This window comes from Prionailurus bengalensis, chromosome C1, assembly GCF_016509475.1.
Source record: "Prionailurus bengalensis isolate Pbe53 chromosome C1, Fcat_Pben_1.1_paternal_pri, whole genome shotgun sequence".
NCBI classification, from domain to species: domain Eukaryota; kingdom Metazoa; phylum Chordata; class Mammalia; order Carnivora; family Felidae; genus Prionailurus; species Prionailurus bengalensis.
In genome coordinates, this window is record NC_057345.1 from 140,994,021 (window position 1) to 141,001,588 (window position 7,568).

Sequence of the window (7,568 nt, forward strand, 5' to 3'; positions counted from 1 at the left end):
AAAAACATATTTACAGGGGTTCCCAGGTGGTTCAGTCAGTTAAGCGTCTGACTCTTGATTTCCACTCAGGTCATGATCTCATGGTTCATGAATTCAACCCCCACATCAGGCTCTGTGCTGACAGTGTGGAGCCTGCTTGGGATTCTCTCTCTCTTTCTCTATCTGCCCCTTCACCCACTCTCAAACATACACACACACACACACACACACACACTCTTTCTCTCTCTGAAAATAAATAAACTTAAAAAAAAGTTTACAAACCACTGAACAAGAGTGATTCAGAAGACTCACTGAAGAGAAAGAAGGCTTGGACTCAAACTGTACAAATAGAATGTACTTGGGGGGTGGTAAATGTATGCTATTTGCAGTTGGTTTAGAATGTTATAAAATCAGTGGTACATCCTATAATCATTGCTGCAGATCAAGAAACTACAATATATGTTGCAGGGAAAGGGACAGTTATGAAATGGAAGGAGCAACAGCTTTGGATCAGTAGGCTTGGACTCAAGTTACAGCTTAGCGACCAAAAAGCTAAGTGACCTCTGGCAATGTTCTTCATATTGTTTTGAGAATCAAAGGAGGTCCTGGAAAGTTCTTAATGTTGACCTAGCACACAGTAAGCTCACAAGTTATTAGATTTGTGTATGTGTTGATCTCTCCTAGCTGGCTTCTTGAGGATGAGGAACATCGATCCCTTTGAATCTTCTGCATCTAGCATGTATTTATAGGCACATGGTAACTGCGTATTAAATTTAGTTGACTTGAACTGAATAAACCTATAGTAGTATCATCTGATTTAAGTTCATAAACTATTTATTTGACTTTTTACAAATAGTTGGGAAATGAATTTGAAGAGAAGAGTACCTGACTTGTCTCTTCCAGTGTTAATCATTCTCAGTGTTTATCTTATTGCAAAAGAAGTGATCTATTGTCAATGCTGGTGTTCTGCATTGGAGATAGGGCTGTGGTATGTTTAGTGTTACCCAAGAATTATCATGATACCACAGCTTCTGACCATCGGAAATCTATTTTAGACCAGATACCAAAGAAATATCTAAAATTTCTGTCATGGGGACAGCGAGCAGAAGGCTTGGGTCTTATAGAAATACGATTATGGAAAAGAAAATCAGATACAAATGCAGAGTCTCAATAGATCCACAGCTACTGTATAATCCATGCACTCCAGCCCCCCCCCTAAGACAAGGAAAAGGCTTCCTTAAAAATCAATGGATCAAGGCTGTCAGGTTGTTCTTTGCATACGGGTATAAGCACAGGTTAAAAACGGGATTAAAAATAGACATTCTCGGGGGGCACCTGGGTGGCTCAGTTGGTTAAGCATCAGATTTCAGCTCAGGTAGTGATCTCACGGTCTGTGAGTTTGAGCCCTGCATTGGGCTCTGTGCTGACAGCTCAGAGACTGGAGCCTGCTTCAGATTCTGTGTCTCCCTCTCTCTTTGACCCTCCCACCCCCCTTGGGCTCTGTCTCTCTTGCTCTTAGAAATAAATAAAACATTTTTTAAAAAATTAAAAAAAAAAACAGACATTCTCAGTCAGGCCAATCCTAATGAGACCAGAATAAATTAGGATAAGGAAAAGCACATCTAAACCAAATAGTTACAATGAAAAAATGAGTAATTAATGGGAAAAAAGTTGCAAACTACAAAAGCTATTGCATTTTAGCATTGTAATTTTCCTATATTCCTTTAAGGATGTCTTAGCTTGCCCAGAGCATACTCGTCTGGGCTGGTAGTGGTACAAAAGCAAAAGTTGGAAACTCAATAATCTAGTAATATCCAGTTAGCTTTTCAGTCTTATTCTGCTTTGGGGTAAAGGCATATTGTTTCAAGATATATAATATCCTGCCACAGTGTTTTGACTGTGCCTGGTATCAGATCTATAGAAAGGAGTATTACTAACTGGGCCCTCACTAGGTCCAGGGGCTGAAATCAAAAGGACTCGCAGTACAGGTGATCACAGTCAAGGAGTAGGGAGGGATGAAATGTTTGCACCTTAGACTGGAGAAGAGGAGGACATTTTTTTTATGTCCCTGAAAGGAGGAAAACTTGTAATTCTGTAATGAAATAGTGCATTGGTAGACTAAAGAAAAGCAACAACGTTCACTTAGCACAAAACTGACTAGAGTAATGCATTGGGAAAAGCATTAAAATGGATCACAATGAACATTTTCTTATGACTTTAATATACCTGTTGAGATGAAATATGTACAGCTGGAGCAAGAACTAGAGTTGAAAAAAGACTTTGCTTTTGGGTGCTTGGAGGACAGTGATGCTAGATGCTCCACAGCTCCTCACTGTCATACTGCATGGCTAATGCCATGCCAAATGCTTCTCTTCCTGCCTGTGGGTCATTTACAACTTTGAAACATTCTTGTTAGGACATCAGCTGTGGAATCCTCACCTGCCATGGCAGGAAACCTGCTTTGTTCACCTGATGCCGAGGGAGTGACTTTGGGTCTTGCCAGAATCCACTGGCTTATCCTGTATTAATAGCATGCTAAGTCTTAACATAGCAATAACATGGCAGCTTCTATATTTATACATACATTATCTTTCCTAGTAGCCTTGTCAGAAAGGTGAGCTCAGTAACCTTAATTCTTTTTGAAAGATGGGGCTTTTAAAACACAAAGAATATAAGTGGGAAAACATAAGATGGAGTCAGGTTCCGCAAAGACATTATGGTCTTCAAGGAGCCTAATCCCTCTAAGGGTCTTCAAGGTCTAATCCCTCTAGACCTTAGGGCTGTCGTCTAACGAAGGAGCTGAAATTGAATTGATGGTTTTAAAACTTTTTTGGCTGCCATATGTATTAATACTTTGCAGTGTGATTTAATGCACACAGTTCTCTGTATATAACATATAACTGAAATATGTTTCACAAAAATATATGGACCTTCACAATATGCACTATATCTGATTTTTTTCTGTATTGCATTCTATTCCAGTTCACTATTTAAAAAAAAATACTAGTTGTGACTGACTATACTGATTTCAGTATCCATTAATTGGTTAAAATTTACAAGTGGAAAAACAATGAACTTATGTGATCACTAATGACCTTTCCAGTGCTTATGACTACCCGAAGTCAAGAAATCAGGACTCAACACCTGGCCTAGAGCCCACACCTTCCCTTGCTCAGGCGCTGTGAAAGAGTAAGGATTTCTCTCTGAATTATGATTTCCATATTCACTGTTGTACTTATTCAGTCTAGTGCAGTCCTATCATCTTTCCATGATTCATGCTGTTGTTCTTTGATTTGATTAATTTATTCCACAAACCGTTGGGTTTGGGAAGAAAAACCTGGGTTTGGAGCCCAGCTTCGTTTCTTAAACACCCTCCCTAATCTTCAATCTCCTTGTTTGTAAGATGGGGAGAAATGAGGTTGTCGTGAGGATCAACCATTAAGGATGTAAGGACACAAGCCTGTAGCACAGTGCAGGCAAGTAGGGTGCATCAAATAAGTGCTGCTTTCGAGACAGGTGTGCTGGGTACTGTGCTGGCACTGGTGTTTTAAGAACTCAACCTGGCATGCGTCCCCGGGGGACTCCAACGGTTCTCCTGCTCACCCTCTTGCTCTTTTTGCTCTGTAAACTTATTTTAAAAATAGCAATACATAATCAAATGTTCTCCTGTCAGCAAACATAGTCGTAGGAGATAATGTTTAATGGTTGGTTACTGTTATATTTTATGGTTATATCATAAGTTATTTCACCATTTCCTCCTTTTTAAAAGATGTTTCTAGTTTTTTACTTTGAAAAAGTTTTATGTAAAGGTAAAGGTAAGAGGCGCTTGGGTGGCTCAGGCAGTTAAGCATCTGACTCTTGATTTCGGCTCAGGTCATGATCTCTGTGAGATTGAGCCCCGCATCAGCACAAAGCCGGCTTGGGATTCTCTCTTTCCCGCTCTCTCTGCCCCTCTCCAACTCATGCATGCATTCTCTCTCTCTCTCTCTCAAAATAAAGTAACAAATTCTAAAAAAAAAAAAAAGGGTAAAGGTAATAAATGCATGAGCATTGAAATATGAAGTAGTTAAGTCGGCAAATTTTTAATTAGAAAAGTAAAATCTTCCTTTCTACTCCCACCTCTTTCCTTTCTACACAGGAACCTCTATTAATAATTACTCAAATATGCTTTTATATGTTTTCTAACACATATACAAGCAATTTTAAATATATTCATACAGTTATGTGAGTGGTATCCATTTACATGTAGAAAATGAGTTCTGCAGTGTACCTGTTATTTTTTTTACACTTATGATTATGTATTTGTCATATTCTTATGTTGATCAGTTTACTCATTGTAAGGGTCACTCATCTGACAATTACATGAGGTTCATTTGAGGTGCAGACCACTGCAATGTGTCTTTTAAAAGGAGTCCATTTGGGCTATCTTTTGTTGTCAGTGCATGTAGACCTACTGCATTCTTCCAGTGCATGTACGAATTCCATTGTATGGATGGACCGTAATTTATTTAACCCATTCCCTATTGATCCACAGTCAGCATATCCTAAAAGTTTTTTTCCAGATTTTGCTCTCATAAACAATTATGCAATGAACACCTGTGCACACTCTTGAGCTAACTCTAGGATAACTAGTAGAAGTGGAATGTCTTTATGCATTTAAATTTTTGATCTATATTGCCAAATTACCCTCCATAGAGTTGTGCCACTTTAGGCTTACCCCAACAGTGTTATGAAGAGTGTCCACATCTGTATACTCTCTCTCAATTTGGTTTTATCAAGTCTTTATTTTTGTGATTTCGTTTCTCAGTAGTACATATTAACAAGAATGTTTAAATTAATTCAGTAGAGGAAAGGAGACATGTGGAAAAGAGGGAGTAATGTCCTTGCCAATCCTGGAATAACTTGGGGGAATGGGGGGAGCTGCCTGTGGGACAAGAGAGATTCGACTTCCGAGAGAGATTCGACTGGCCATTGGTTCCCTGCAGGGCACACTGTTTTGTGATGGCTTGCAGTGCCCACCATGTGTCAGATCATAATTCAAATGGCATAAAACAAGCCTGGACACCATTTCTCAGCTCTGCCAAACACAAGCTATGTTGACTGTGATGTGACTGATTTTACTTCCTCTCCTTTACTCCACCAGCTGAGAGGTAAATATATCACTACCACATTTTCTTGCCTAAGACTTGGCTCATGAAGAAAAGAACTTTGGGAATAAAAATGGAAATCAACACTCTTGCCTTTTGCAGAACAGATGATGAGATTCTGTTAAAAGTAGCTTACTCTCCTCTGGCAACTTGGATTAACTCACTTGCCATTTTCAGGAAGAATATCCCCTACAGCTTCCCATCCAAGTCTGCAACCCTATGTTATGGACTTTCTTTTTTTTAAATTTTTTAATGTTTATTTTTGAGAGAGAAAGAGAGAGAGCGCGTGCCAGCCGGGGAGGGGCAGAGAAGAGAGAGAGGGAGACAGAATCCGGAGCAGGTTCCAGGCTCTGAGCTGTCAGCACGCAGCCCAATGTGGGGCTTGAACCTATGAACCAAGAGATCATAACCTGAGCTGAAGTCAGACGCTTAACCTACTAAGCCACCCAGGCACCCCTGGACTTTCTTTTTAAATCTATAAAGGAGTATCATCATAAAAGCATATTTTATATTTAAAAATGTTTTCTTTAAATATAAAAAAGCAACTATTGGATATGACAGGATACCTATTTTCAAAGCCCAAATGTCAGTAATAATAACAAAAAGTGGCAAAAATGGATTATGAAAGCTAGAGCAGATTCAAATAACCAACTGGTATGTACCCAACTACAAGACCCACATTATTGAAAAGTTGCAGTGGACCTTAGAAATAATTAAAACATTCTTAGTTTACTATATGGATGAGTACATGGGTATACAGAAAGCTTATGCGACTTATCTCAAGGTACTCCGTGTGTTAGTGGCAACACTAGAACTCAACCCTAACTCCCATGACTCTAAGCTTAACGCCCCTTCTGCTGCACCACTGTCCCCTGAAGGCTGAGAAGATCAGGTAGATGGTGGAGGTGGCAAATGGGTACCAAGCATTGAAGATTGAGGCTGTCCAGAGCACAGGATGGGTGACAGGAGAGAAGGAAAGGAAAGAAGAAAGGTTAGGGGGAGGGGGAAGAATTAAAATCCTTTCGTATCAAAGGCAGATGATTTACTGCACAAGAGTACATCCTACCTTAGTTTCTAAAGAAACCAAGATGCTGTTTATTACTAGTATTAGCTAATATTCTAAACATTAAAAACAATCGTTGTAGGGGTGCCTGACTGGCTCATTTGATACAGCATGCCAGTCTTGATCTTGGGGTTGTAAGTTTAAACCTCACATTGAGTGTAGCGCTTACTTAAAAAGAAAAAAGCAATCATTGTAGTCCTGTGCCCTGTTTTTTGTTTAAAATATGTACCTAGGATAATAGCTAATAATGGCAGGTTGAAGTCTCCGAAGCATATGCATGTTTGGTACTGAGAGATAATTCTTTTGATAGGCAGAATGTTCCTATGTGTGCTGAATGAAATAACGGACTGATTCTACTCAAGTTAAATGGAGACAAGACCAGTTCATTCCATGTTTCCAGTGTGTAAAGAGCATATATTATCACCTTCTTTAGTCAATTTCTGTTTCCTCCAGAACAGCACCCCTGCCAAGCATCATGTTTCCATGAAAGTGCTTTTTTAAATCTCTCTCAGTAATTACAAAACTCTGGTTTAGCCCTTGTACAATAGGATGGCTACAGGCAGGTTCTTGGCTATGTGCACGTACAAGGAATATTTAATGAAAGGTCTTCTATCTTCCCAGAGAAATAATTGAGACTCACTAGCGGTGAAATCAATAGGAAAAAAATGACTCTAATTTGGAAAATGCTAGTTTTTCCAACCAGTGATACAGAAAAGATAGAAAACAATCTATTCCATTCAATCATTAATGCTCACTTGCAACCAGGTGAGAAATTTGTTAAAGATCTCCCTAGGAAATTAGGTGGAACACTGGATCTTGTTCTGGACTCAGAAGATTCTGGGTCTTAGAAATGAATTTGAAGAAGAAGAAGAAGAAGAAAAGATCCAGGAGGCTTTTTGCCAGCTTGTGTGCCAGAAACAGAACATGTGCTACAACTGGCCTTGCAGAAGAAAAGAGGCTAGCCTGTGGCAAAATTCCCTCCCACCTTTCACAGAGCACCTGCTGTAGGTGGCAGAGAGGTGGCTGATCAGCAGCCTGGTGATTACTGTGTGGAGCATATTTTCGATTTATCCTAATTTTTTAAATTCACCATCAACCGTCTTTCAGTAGGTTATGCTACGGTAACGAACAACCCTAAAATATTAATGGCTTCAAAAACAAAGCATTTCTGTTTCGTTTCTCCCCTTTGCTCACATTATATATCAGCTGCAAGTTGGCTCTATGGATCTGTTTCATCCTGGAATTCAGGCTAAAAGAACAGCTGCTTTCTAGCACGTGCCATTCACCTTGTGGAAAAAAAGCAGACTGAGCCTTCAGGGAGAAAGCTGCCATGCCCCTTAGAGCTTTCTGCCCCATAGGCCCGCCTTCACTTCCGCTCA